At 36.6% G+C, this 5,974-nt stretch overlaps 1 long non-coding RNA gene across 1 annotated transcript; it reads left to right on the top strand.

Annotated features, from left to right (window-relative positions):
* Nucleotides 1–3,546: 3,546 nt before the first annotated feature.
* On the top strand, nt 3,547–5,518 carry LOC107597957 (uncharacterized). Its single transcript, XR_001610508.1, has 3 exons — nt 3,547–3,671; nt 3,734–3,915; nt 3,986–5,518. It is a non-coding gene; the product is annotated as an uncharacterized lncRNA (long non-coding RNA).
* Nucleotides 5,519–5,974: the final 456 nt, after the last annotated feature.

Below are 5,974 nucleotides of genomic sequence, written 5' to 3'. Positions count from 1 at the left end.
AACATTCACATATTTCTGACATTCTCTTTAGTTGATTTAAAGGGATATTTTGGGTTCACCTGAAACTCTATTGACAGCAGTTGAGGAACTTGTGGCTGAATGCCCATTACCACAGAAAATAATTTTGCCATTTACTTTAACTCTTTTACTGAAACATTCACATATTTCTGACATTCTCTTTAGTTGATTTAAAGGGATATTTCGGGTTCACCTGAAACTCTATTGACAGCAGTTGAGGAACTTGTGGCTGAATGCCCATTACCACAGAAAATAATTTTGCCATTTCAAAAAATGTTTTAATTTAATAACTGCAAAAACCATGACAGTTACAGTAGGACACTTATAATGCATGTAAATGGGCCAGACAATGCTTGATGTCAGCCACACAACTTGTCATACCTGTTCACATCAGACTGGTGTTAAAGAATTGTGTTATAATAACCCCTACAAATACTCATTATATACACACTATAAACACTTTAAAGGAGACAGACATGTAGATGTTTGTGAAAGATGTTTTCTGATTATTTTTTAAATCATACCCTATTTATTGCATCAAAATGTGTTAATACTTTACTATATTTAAGGGTGGATAATTTTATCAGTTGTTTATTGCAACAATACATAACTACAATAACTTTGTCTAGTGCTCTTATGAAAGTTTATAGCATGATTTGTAAACATTTAACTATACTGAATGACATAGCAAAAACTAGCCATGAAGAAGTCTATGCTATTTCATTTAATTCTGTAACCTACTTGTTCTACAGATCTGTGTGTACTAGTGTTAAATGCTACTGTTTTTGACAGCGCTGATAACATTTATGACCGATAATATCATGATGATTTTTGCGTTTCCCTTACCGAATGTTGTATCCTGTCAGCAAAAATCTGATTTTGCTTCCAGCATGATATTAATAAGGTGTGAGGCTTTATTAACATGCACGCCTACCCCAACCCTAAACTTACCCTTACAGTAGGATAAATACAGTGTTGGTAGCATAATCTGATAAGTAGCATTATTTGTCAGAACACCAGCGATGCAGTGTTGCCAGATATTGATACTAAAACAAACAAAATACTAAAAATAAACCGAAATTATTTCCAATCTTTTGCAAATAAGATACAGATATGTGACTCTAAACTGCAACTTCCTACTTTATTAACTTTCTAAAGTGTTAAATTAAGTGGAAAAGACAAGTCCAAAAACGCTTATAATAGCTGGGCAACATCCTATAGGTTCTATACTGGAATTAGTCAAGTAGTTCACCTGTTTCGAGTCGTTCGTTCATCACATGACAGCCCCATAAGCTTAACCTATGCAGTCTGAGCCGAAAGAGACTTAATAATAATAACCAACTCTTTGTTACCTTTGTTACAACATTCAGTGTTATGGAAAAGAACCATCATGGTAGAAATTCACACATTTATAAACTAAGTAAAAAGCTACAATTTGAGACCAGAAACGCATCATGTAACTCTTGAGACGTGGGACAAAACAGGTCCAGCAAGGGTAACTGCTATTAGGTTTAAAAATAAAAAAATATTTTCAATTTTAAATGTCATGAGGGATTAATAATAGAATGTATTTAACACAATTATCACCTTCAATTAAATTATCTCATTATTATACCAAATCTGTGTTTCAGTGTGTCCACAGAGAAGGGTTCAATCATTCATATGCAATAAAATGGATAAAAAACCATTTTAATGATGAAAAAGAGCTTGTTTTATCAAAAGCAACACTTAATAATATCTCCTATCAAAGCAAGGTTGTTTTTTAATGACACATGCATGTTTCATAAGATTTTACACCGTCAGACATTCAATAAAATGTAATAAAATCAGGGAATATCAGGGGCAGCTGTCACTCTAAAGGAGCCCCTTGCCACAGTTCACCTCTGCAGAGTACAGCAGTGTCAGACAGGCTCTGCTAAGTTTTATAGTTTTAGAATATTTTAAATCCTAATGTTAATATTTCCTGTGTCACAGCCATGATATGTCAACACCATCTTCCAATTTCTGAGGAAATTATTTGAAATATTTAGATCATTTTATTCTCCTGAAGCAGGTTCCATTAGCATCTAGCATCAACAGAAAAAAAAGAAAATGGCTACTACATGAACTCCATTGGTTTTGTGAAAGAAATGCCAAATTTGTCAACACCGTCAGATGTCACCACCATAAGATTTTGTGTTCCAATGATATATCAAAATACTTCAATGTGACTCTTGAATAAAAGCTTTATAAACAATAACATACTCACTGTTTGTTGTGTTTGTTTTAATACAGTAATTGACTGATTCAATGTATTTGATAGTTCAAATGACTACAAATTCAGGTTTTCGTCACCACCGTCAGATGTGTCAACTCCGTCAGTTCTGCCACCTCCGTCAGTAGAATATTTTGATAATATTTCATTATGATATTTTAGATTTGTTGTGGAATTGTTGGTCACATGTGAAAGTGTAATCTGTCAGCTAACACCAGAATGTGTTTTGAAATGTTAAAAACATCTTGAATGCTGTTAAAGATAAAGCTGAAATTATATTACACAGTCCAAGGTAAAAAAGCACATTTTGTTAAAAAAGAGAACAGTTGGGAGGTTGTATCAAAGCATAGCTCAGTAGCTTAGTACATATAAGATACATAAATGTAGTTTCATTTGTCTGAGTACAAGGTTTTATTTGATCAATTTTGCACCCTGTTTTGTCCCACTTCTCAATAATAATAATAATAATAGCTATGCACCCGTTTGTAAGGAAGCTTGTTAATTAACTAATTTCTTTATCTAATGCTGTCACATCACGTGACAAAAGAACGAATGAGTCGAAAGACTCGAGAGATGAACTAATCAATTCTCTTTCGGCTCAGACTGCATTGGTTAAGTTTATGGGGCTGTCACGTGATGAACGAACGACTCAAAGTCTTGTCAGATAAGAGGTGAGGTGAGCTAATCATAGACTGAAGACCCAGGTAAACAATGAATTAATCTTTTCTGTTTCTTATAGCAGTTTTGTATTGTTTGTAGTGTGATCAACGTTTGCGTAAGTAGTAGACGTGTTAGGGAAGTAACACGTAACATTTTAATTATATTTTGCTAAAATGAACGAAATGACTCGAAAAAAGATTCGTTCATTTTGCTGAACGAGACTCAAAGGTCCGAGTCGGTAAAATGATCCGAACTTCCCATCACTACTGACTCTCGCTCTGGTCGATGTGTGCGCGGGCGCGCTCTTCCTGGTGAAATGCCCATATAAGGAGTACCACCCTCTTTTACGTCATGAAGAGCCAGATCGAAAAAAACTCTCCGAAACTTGTACGAACCCGGAAGTAAGTTTTTGGCACAGAGATACTCCGTCATACGTCCAAATTGTTTTTTGAAACTTTGTCCATGCTTAGCTTGAGAATCCAACTCTTTAACAGTGTAAACAACTCCCCCAACCTCCTTTCTGAAACGGGCCTCTGGTGTGGAGGGTTCCATAAACCCTTGTGATTGACACCTGTGAGAGAGCGGCTGGTTACTGAGTTAACGCTCAGCTGGCGCTGGTTAACCTGATTACCATCAGATCCACTTAAGCAGGGGAGAGATGTTGCTGTTCTTGTTTGACTGAAGATGATTTCAGGACGGCTGTTGTTGATGTTTGTAGCCGCTGCAATGGCACAAAATGGTAAGTTCCTCATCTCAATATGTGTACGTGTGTGTTCGTTAACTGGAGCGGTTTGTGTTCAGATTTGTCTGTAGACTGCGGCGGCGATGATTCGGTCACTGTCCGCTGGAGACCCGGACTGAACTAGTCTCAGAAACTGGATCCGTTCAGAGCTTTGCTGGGAAACTGTCTGCCGAGCTTCACGGTGTCTGACGACACGCTGCTCTTCTACGTGTTACTGCGAGACTGTGGCTTTCTCAAACAGGTACATGAGCGTGATTGAGAGATTCACCCAGACGAGAGATCTCGCTAATTCTCTTCCACCGGCCTGACAGGTGACGGCGGACAGAGTCACGTACTCCAACATGCTGATCTATGACCGGCGGCCGGAGCTGCCTTTCATTTCCCAATCGGTCCAGTGCATCTATGACCCGTAGGTGATGAAAAAGTGGCGCACGGGACACCACCGGGACCCCACCATTAGACTTCTTTTGACTCGAGAGTCGAGACACTATTTCGGGAGCGAAAGATGCGAGATGCGTGCGCAAATGTAGCGCAGTGGAGTACGTGGAAAACGCGTGAAAACTCTTAACCTGGCTTAATGTTTTAAAAGACAACCAGGGATAATCATTTTTCTCACATTTCATTTGTCATAAACACTGTAGCTGTCTGGTAGTACTTTCGTTTAGTGTTTTTCTCTGTAAACATTTACAATGTCGGTAAGTGTATGATGCCTAATGTTTTCAAAGTGGTTCACATTTTAGTTCTCAATTCATGTATAATTTCATTTCATTCATCAAAATACTAATGATTCTAGCAAATATAAGTGAATTGCTAAAAAAAAAAAAATTGATCATTCATTTATGGTGGGGCCAATGATGGTGTTGGCAGGGCAAGTAAAAATCTAAACTATTGGGATGGCAGAATAAAAATCATTTTAGTTGATGTTTGATATTAAACAGATTTGTCCCTAGTCTAATTTTCACTATCCAAAAAAAGTTAATGGAGTCATGTTAGTAACCCTGACCATAGTGTCTAACTTAAAGTCAGCAAGTTCCGAACAAGTTGATTTTGCGGTTTAATTTCAAGAAATTCTATTTATTTATTTTTTTGAGAAGATGTTGAGTTTTAAATTTACAGTGTATTTCCAGTAAACTTGTTTTTCAGAAGTATGAGAAATTTGATTGATCTATTAGGATATGAGCCTTTGAATGCATTTATCTTGACTGTGGTTGAATCCTGGAGGAATGTTTTTCCTTCAAGAGCTCCAGCATGTGAACTATTAAAGCCCATCTGATAGCAGCGAGAGCAGCACTTTCAGCTTTCCAATCAGATGGCCAGTGCTGCTCTGAAGTGAAGAGGGCCGAGCATCTTATCAGCTTTCCCAGGCTGGACACGGCATCCTCTTGAGAAGACCGCAGTTCTGAAGCACTGAGCTCCTTATCAAGAATGGGCTTGTATAGTGTAGCCAATATTAGACTGTCAGTCACCGTCTGGGGTCATGGACATTTCTGTTTGAGAAACTGCTCTGTGGCACATGCTCATTGTTGATGACAGTTGATGCACTCAGCAAAAAAGTTTCCAAGGTTAGAAGGTCTGCTCATATCGGAGTGTGCTATGTGGTTAATTAACTCTTGAAATGTGTTGCAATATGTCTGATGGCTTTTTAAATTTGTGAAATCTTACAGCGAGCAGGCTGTCATGCATAAGGACCAAACATGGGGCTGGACAATAATTCAATATCAATATATGTATATATTTTTTTCAGTAACGGTGATATGATTTTTAAACATTTCCGATACTTCAATATACATTAGCAGTGTTTCCCGTTCATTGACTTATTTGTGGCAGCACACCACAATATCAACACTGACTGCCACAAAAAGATTTTTCAAAAGGCTTTGACAGTTTGACTTTGTTGAATAAACATTAGCACTGCACGTTTCGAATAATTTCGCCTATGCTTACAAATCAATCATGGATTAATAAAGAATACAGGTTATTTAGACTGTTCAACTTTTTTTTTTTTTTTTTTTTTTTTTTTTTAAATGCCAATGACATTCACAAATTTGTACCAATGACAAACGACATGCAATTTTCTTTTTCTTTTTTCCAGCAAATGCAAAAATCACAGAAATACAGTTGTAATAAGAAAATTAGTTCTGAATTACATGTGTCTGTTTAACTAATACATTTTGACACGTTTAACTATTTAAATACACAGTGAAATGACATTGACAATTAAAATTTAAAAAGACAGAATGCAAAATAATTTAAAGATGCTTAGGGTAGTTAAAAGGTAGTTCACCCCAAAATGAAAGTTC

The sequence above is a fragment of the Sinocyclocheilus grahami genome, unplaced genomic scaffold (genome assembly GCF_001515645.1).
Source record: "Sinocyclocheilus grahami isolate Dianchi unplaced genomic scaffold, SAMN03320097.WGS_v1.1 scaffold241.1, whole genome shotgun sequence".
Classification (NCBI taxonomy): Eukaryota; Metazoa; Chordata; class Actinopteri; order Cypriniformes; family Cyprinidae; genus Sinocyclocheilus; species Sinocyclocheilus grahami.
This window is presented reverse-complemented; position numbering and strand designations above follow the sequence as displayed.